General features: G+C 33.8%; 1 pseudogene across 1 annotated transcript; it reads left to right on the top strand.

Moving 5' to 3' along the window:
• Positions 1 to 201: 201 nt before the first annotated feature.
• On the top strand, positions 202 to 7,914 carry LOC149878229 (uncharacterized; annotated as a pseudogene). Its single transcript, XR_016447518.1, has 3 exons — positions 202 to 902; positions 1,137 to 2,655; positions 2,812 to 7,914. The product of XR_016447518.1 is annotated as an uncharacterized LOC149878229 (transcript).
• The last annotated feature ends 462 nt before the right edge of the window (positions 7,915 to 8,376 follow it).

Genomic DNA, 8,376 nt, shown 5'->3' with positions numbered 1-8,376 from the left:
ATCATCATCATTCCTTTTCAAATATTCATTATTTACTAACTGTACAATGCTATGATATATATTAGGTTTTCTCCGCACATCTTCTCGAAAATCAATAACTTTTATATTCCATCCATGCACAATACACACCTTTTCTGTAATCCAATCTAATATAACCGGTTCCTCATTCAATCCAATTCGAGAATAAAATTCATAATTATTATTATCATAATACTCTTTCACCTTGTGAATCCACGGTTCATTAGTTCTATCTTCTTCCTTTTCCATTAATGATAAATTAGTAGGAATTAACATAGATTGTAAATGGATTATAGAATCTCTCTTCAACATATTTCGACTCACACTTTTTCTGAAATCGACAAAAGGTACAGTAAATTCATTCGTCACATTAAAAAGATTTTTCGTTGATGACGAATCACCACGAATTTTAGAATAATAATAATGCGTGGCTTCACATAACGAATCATCTAACACTTCTTCCCACAACATAATAATACAAAAAAAATATCGATTACAATAAACAATTATCATCCCCACCTATATTTATAATTTATTATTTCTTTAACAGATGCTATTTCAAATGCTATAATATTCGGTATTTTTCTTCGTTTTAAAACGGTGTTTTTTTCATTATTTTACTAACACGTCCGCATATATATTTAATTACTCTGCAATCTGATTGGTCCGTTTACTTTTTTGTTTACTTTTCTCTGCAATCTGATTGGTTGGTTGGCGGACCCCGCAAAGATTTGTTTACTTAAGGGCCGTTGTTTGTTTACTTAAGGGTCGTTTTCTCTATATATACCAGTGCATTCGTTAAACTTTCATTTGGGCGAAAGCCCCAAAGGAGATTAGACGGCGAAGCTCTACTCAAATTTTTTCCAAAATGGCGTCGAAGGAAGGTAACTTTGTTGTTCATTTTATTTTTTCTTTATTTATAAAACTGCGCGGTTTAGTATATTTGGAGCCTATGAACTAGTTATATTTTACACGGTATTTTATTACGTTTTTAAACGGTGTTTTTTTCATTACTTTACTAACGCGTCCGCATATATTTTATACATATAGATGTTATACGCATATTTTTTTTATTTTTTTCTATAATGGATGTTGTTTCAGATGTATTTATTTTTCAGCAATTCTCTATTCACATTTCTGTATACAGAGACTGAAAATGTACAACAATCCGTACAACATCCACCCATCTCTGATTGGTTGGTTTCATCACGTGATCATAACGTTGTTCGTTCCAATCGCGTCATCGATGACGTCATCATTATCGTCACGTTCATTGACGTCACCATCATGTTGGGGAGTCGTGCTTGCACGACTCCCCAACATGATGGTGACGATGGTGATGATGGTGATGATGGAACGAACAACGTCATGATCACGTGATGAAACCAACCAATCAGAGATGGATGGATGTTGTACAGATTTTTGTACATTTTCATACTCTCTATACACATCATCAAGTGGCGACCCTGCCAGGACACTGTAATCTACGGAACACTCTTCAAGCTATCAACTGACGTAAGGAATCAAAGATTGCAATAGAATTTAAAATGCCTCCGAAGCAACGCGAAGATCCAATCGCTACACTATCAAGGAAATTGGAACTAACATTAACAAAAGTTGAGCGACTTGGTCTGGAAGTACGCATATCATTGAACAATAACGATATACACACACTAGATAGATTAGAACCAACCATCAAAGCAAAACTGTCGGAGACTTTTAACTTAATCCAAAACATAGAAGAATTAAAAAGAGACGAAGAAAACGCCGACAATCAAGAAATCGACAACTGGTACGAACAACAGAACAACTTAGTTAAACAGCAAAGCAAACTTCTGACCTCGCTGGAAGAATACCGCGTAGAAAGAGAAATTATGAAAAAGAAGAAAATGCACGAAGAAATTGCTCGTGTAAAAGAAGAACTAAATGAACAAAAACAAGAAACAACTCAAAGCATGCACAGTGCAAACACAAATGATTGTAAAGCAAAACTTACCAGACTACAAATTTCAAAATTTGATGGGACTATTCTGGATTGGGTGCGGTTCTGGGAACAATTCAGCACAGAAATTGACAACAGAAGCTATCCTCCAGTAACTAAATTATCGTACTTACGTGAACTATTATCAAACACGCCAAAAGAGGAAATTGCTGGACTCCCTTTTAATGCAAATGGTTATGAAAAAGCGAAAATGATTCTAAATCAAAAATATGGAATCACTTCTGAAATTATACTCCAGCATGGTCGTGATATCATGGATCTTCCCTACATAAATAATACCGACGTGGATCAAATACATCATTTTTACAGAAAATTAAATGTAAGCATAAACTCTTTGAAAACTTTAAACAAATTGGAAACAGCAGAAACACTGGTACGTGAAACTCTCGACAAACTGGGCCCTGTTAAAGCTGATATTACTCGAACAGATCCAAAATGGCAGGAATGGGGCTTTGAACAGCTAATTGAAGCTCTACGTGAATATACCTTACGAAACCCAGAATCATCTATTGGACGAACAAGAAATAATATGAGAAAAGAAAATTCAAAACCCCACAATAATTGGGAGCACAAAAATCAAATGGAAAAACACTTCCAACATAACGAAACTAAAAACATTGGCTGTGTCTACTGCAGTTAGCAAAAACATCGTAGTCACGAATGTACGAAACTTCATTCAACACAGCAAAGGAAACAATATCTTAAAGAAAACCATCGCTGCTTCAACCGCACGTCAACAAACCACAAAATATCCAACTGTCGTAGCAAACGTTCTTGCTACCATTGTCAAGGAAGGCATCATTCATCTATATGCACTGGGGTTAATAAAGACGAATCAAAAAAGGGTATCCTTATGACTGGATACGAAGGGCAAACTATTCATCCCACAGTTGTTGTGAACGTTGGCAAATATAAAGTGAGAGCACTCTTGGATACGGGAGCTGGTAGTTCTTATGCTTCATCTACGCTAATCAAGTAGCTAAAGTTAGAGCCAATTAATTGGGAATCGAAAAATATTGAAACAATGACTGGATCAGTACATCAAAACCTTCCGTTGTTCTACACAACTCTACATTCAATAAACGGACGCAGCAGCCTTGATATTAAACTCTACAAGCTAGAAAGGAAAGTGCTTACAGTGCTACAAAATTCGAGGATATCCGTCCTAAAAAAGAAATTCAAACACTTAGAGGGATTGCATTTTCATAATGAAGATGACTACGATGATCATAAAGTTCATCTTATAATTGATGCTGGTGATATTGCAAGAATAAAGTTGAAAGGTTTCAGGACTGGAAATGATGGAGAAACTATTGCAGAAGAAACCATATTTGGATGGACGGTTATGGGACCAGGACAAAGCACCTCGGACTGTTTATATTTTACAAAGTCAACCAACGACTGTTACAAAGAACTATATAGCTTGGATGTTCTTGGTCTAGAAGATCAAAGCGAAGGGAATCAAAATGAAGTATATGAAGAATTTAAAGAACAGCTACAACAAGACTCGATTGGTTCTTATCACACTGGATTACCATGGAAAGTAGAACATTCAAAACTAGCATCTTATTCAGATGGGAGTATCTCAAGGTTGCATAGCGTACTTAGAAAACTGGAAAAGAAACCAAATGATCTCATAAAATATAACGCTGTTATTCAAGAACAACTCAAGGATGGGATAATTGAGTATGCACCAAACAAACCAACTGGCAAGAGAATATTCTACATGCCTCATCGAGCAGTGATAAAAGAGGACTCCGAAACAACCAAGCTAAGGATTGTTTTTGACGCGTCAGCTAAAGAGTACGGATCACCCTCACTTAACGACTGTTTACATATTGGTCCTCCATTACAACCCTTACTACTCAATGTTATTTTACAAAACAAATTGCAACCTGTTTGTCTTACTGGAGACATTAAACAAGCGTTCCTACAAATAAGAGTTGATACTAAAGATCGTGATGTTTTCCGTTTCTATCGGATATCGGACTTGAAAAGTAAAGAAGTAATAACTCTAAGATTTACTCGAATCCCGTTTGGCTGTGCATCTAGTCCCTTTATTCTTGGGGGAGTAATCAAGCAACATTTAATGACGTATGAAAAACATTATCCGCATAAAAAGAATGAAATTCAGATAATCAACAGGGGCATATATGTTGATGATATAATCACTGGGGGAGTTGACCTGGAATGTGTCGAAAAATTGAAACAAATAGCAATTCATCTGTTCGAAATGGGAGGATTCCAGCTTCACAAATGGCACTCGAATTTTCCTGCATTAGAAACCAATGATTCAAAAGAGAACAATCATGATGTTACCATCAATGAACAAAAGAAACGTTATTCAAAAATTCTTGGTTTGTTGTGGGACAAAAATGATGACATTTTATTAGTGGATTGCAGACCAACTCGCCAAACAAACATCACAACCAAAAGAGGAATTTTAGAAAGTTTGGCTAGAGTTTTTGATCCACTTGGTGTGATTTCCCCAATAACACTAACAGCTAAACTTATATATCGACAAATTTGTGATTTAAAATTTGCTTGGGATAAAAAACTTTCACCTGAATTACCAAAGGAATGGATGCTTTGGAAATATACGTTACCAGACCTTACACCAATACCAAGAAGTATAACTGTTTTGAATCATATAATAAAAAAGATTGAAATCCATGGATTTGGTAATGCAAGCAAAGATGGCTGCTGCAGTGCAATATACGTATTAGTACATCAAGGAAACAAAGTAACTCAAGGATTGTTTACAGCCAAATCACGCATATCAAAACGAGGTTGTTCTATTCCCAGACTTGAATTGATTTCTGGACACATGGTAGCTAATGCTCTTACAAACGTTAAATTGGCACTTGAAGGATACCCAGTTATGGAAATATACGGCTGGATTGATAGTTCAGTAGCACTGCATTGGATCCTTAATGACAATCGTAAATGGAAGCAGTTTGCATCAAATCGTATCAAAGAAATCAATAAACGAAGTTGGATTATCTGGCGTCACTGTCCAACTAATCAGAACCCAGCTGATATTGGAAGTAGAGGAATTAAAAATGGAAAAATTCCACAAATATGGTTCAACGGTCCAACATGGCTTACCAAAAAGAATGAGTGGCCAACCAATATAGTTCATACACAAATGGATGAAGTAATGAAAGAAGTTAATCCAACAAAAATACATAACCTTGCCAAAGCAGAGACGTTTAACTACTTTGATGAACTTATGAACAAGTATCAACTACCAAAAGTTATAAGAATAACGGCATGGATCTTAAGAATCATTATCAATCTCAAAAGTAAAAGAAAATGTCGAGGTGTGCTATCAGCTACTGAAAGGAGCAACGCAATCCAGAAGCTGATCAAAATGGCTCAATACGAATTTGAAAAATCCGAACAACTTAAAGAAACTTCAGAAAGATTACGATCACATAGAAATCACGATGGGCTTTTAGTTTGCATGGGTCGTATACAAGGTAAGCACCCAATATTTTTACCTCGAAAGCATCCCTTTACAAACTTGGTTATTCAAAGAGCACATGCACAGACTCACCATGGGATGGTTGGTCTGATAATGTCCATGTTTCGTGAGCATTATTGGACAGATACCTTACGTAGCCAAGTCAAAACAATTATATACGATTGCAATTGGTGTAAAAGATTCAGGTGCAAACCATTACTAGCTCCATTAACAGCTAATTTGCCAAAGTATCGAACTAAAAGCAAATACCCCTTTGAAACTATTGGTTTGGATTTCGCTGGCCCAATCGAATATAAAGTAAGCAAAGAGTGTTACAAAAAATCATACATTATACTTTATACTAGTGCAACTTCAAGAGCAATCCATTTGGATCTACTAAAAACAATGGAAAATGAAGAATTCCGTCGAAGTATAAAAGAAATGATTGCAAGAAGGGGAACACCTGCACTCGTAATAAGCGACAATGCCAAAACATTTGTAAGTACTGCAAGGTAGATCCGACGATTGCAGAAAGACCCGCTGATAAACGATTACTTAGGTGAAATGAACATTTTGAGAATTTGTAGATATTCTCTACGAATTGGGGGAGTGTGTCATAAACATTTATTAAACCACGCGTTGACGTCAAGTATTTTTGCAGAAATTAATATATGGTATGAAGTTGGTAATTATTATCTTATTTTTAGTTACGAATAATTGTCAATTATGTCAGATTTAGTATAAATAACGCTGTTTTCTTAATAAGAATATACATATAAACAAGTAACAAAAAAGGCGTTGAGTCGATCATCCTTAGTCAGTTAAAAACAAAGAAATATTCACAACAAAGCGTGATGAATTTTGGTTTTATTCCCACTCATTCTCAGGCTGCTATTTATAAAGTATTTCCGTTTCAGCATATTGATTTTTAATATAATGATAAACTAAGTATGTATGATAATCTTCATAATTTCGCTCGACAAGGTTATGAAAAGTACGTCAATGGGGAATATGTTTTAAGAGATCCATCTGAATATCACAATTTACCATTTTTGCTTTTTGTGGAACATGATAAAAATCCGAAAGATAGTAACGTTTTAGATATGATTGATCCTGCACGAAGGAAATTCACTTATCTGTTTTCAATAAGAATTGAACCTCGAGATTCTGATAAATTTAATAAAAGCGGTGATGTAAATGAAATTAAAATCACTGTTCGTGTTTCTAATATTGGTCATGTGTTTGGCGAAGATCCTAAAACTGGATATTCTTATCCAATATTTGTTCCGACGCCGTTTGCGAGTTTTTTTTAAGAAATTATTCAAAGATCTATATATCCGACTGGTGTAAAATATTATTATAAGTTTAATAAAAACAAACATTTAACCGATATGACGTGTTATGGCGGAGAAATGTGATGTATATTTAAACAATATAAAAGCTGAACATGTGGTGTCTTCGTTTGATTTAAATCGTTATTTGATTAGAGGAGATAAAAGAATAAACATTTCGTTTTTAAATAATCATCAACCTCATTTAGAAGGACAAATGCGTTACTTTCAAGTTAAAGATACGGTTGATTTTTCAATATTTAGTTGTACGTTATTGAAATCGAAAAATGAAAAATTATTATTTAACTACGTCATCGATCGAATATTTGTTTTACAATGGATGCCGGTGTTTTGAAAGATGTTTTTATTTTACATAAACGTTGGAAATGGAAAAAATTAAATGAAAATAGAATGGAAGAAAATAATCCTCTATTATTAGAAGTGGGAACAGAATCTATTGATGAATGTTTACGGAGATATGGTGAGAATAATGTAAAATGTGTTGTGAGATAAATATTCTTTATGTCGACTAATGTTTTGAATTTTCCACACGAAGATGACAAAACGGTGCATGTTCAGTTTGAAAATGCTTTAGCCCAAATAGTATTTCTAAATAATAAGTTTGTGGAAAAGGTTGTTTGTTCTTTTGACATGAATGATTATGAACAAAGTGGAAGAGATGGTTATATTCATGTAGCAGTAAATGATATAGAACCTCAAATTGATGGAGTGGTGAGAACGTTTGTTTTAAATCGAATAACATCGTTACAGAAAATGAAATGCACGTTTTTGAATTCGAATAAGGAACCGTTAATTTTTGAAGATGATAAATTTAATCCGCTATTTATTGTTGAAGTTCAAGTGAAACGTTAATAAGAATGAGTCATATTAAAGCGTATGCGAATAGTTTTAATATAAATAAATCAAAGAAATCTCCTTATGATGAGATTCGACATATGTTAGGTGAGATAAATAATCAAAAATTGAAACAAATAAATGCTTATTTACAACATATTAAAGAAGAAAGTAAAAAAGAAACGAATGAAAGAATAAAGGAAATGAAAGAAATGAATGAGAAACTGGAACTGATAAAGAAAGAGAAAGAGAAGTTTGTAAACGAAGAAGAAGAAAATATGAAAATAAAAAAAAGAAAAACGAAGTCACGAAACGAAAAACGAAAAAATGAAGTTATAAGTGAAGAAGAGAATGAAGAAGAAAGTGAGGAAGAAGTGCAAAAAGAAAGAAAGAGAAATTGAAAAAATATATTGTGTAATGTGTGTTTAGAAAATGTCGAAGCGGTGAACGTTGAAGGAATGTGTCGAGCGTGTGCTTTAAGAACTGTTGTGTGTAAAAGACCTGAAAATAAAAATCGAAAAAAAAGAATGGTTACAAAAAGGGTATAAGAAAGCGTTGAAAGACGTTAAAAAACAAAAAAAAGACGTTTTTGAAAGTGAATCTAAAAGCGATTCTAATTGATGTATATATTGTTGTGAATTAATATATACAGACTTAAAATGTTGTATTGATATTAAAAAAAAAAAAAATTGCCTGCTTATGAA

Source organism: Hydra viridissima, unplaced genomic scaffold (genome assembly GCF_058129835.1).
Source record: "Hydra viridissima isolate aposymbiotic clone 2 unplaced genomic scaffold, HvirCarnegie_v1 scaffold_15, whole genome shotgun sequence".
Lineage (NCBI taxonomy): Eukaryota > Metazoa > Cnidaria > Hydrozoa > Anthoathecata > Hydridae > Hydra > Hydra viridissima.
The sequence above is the reverse complement of the archived record's forward strand: the minus strand, read 5'-3'. Positions and strand labels throughout refer to the sequence as shown.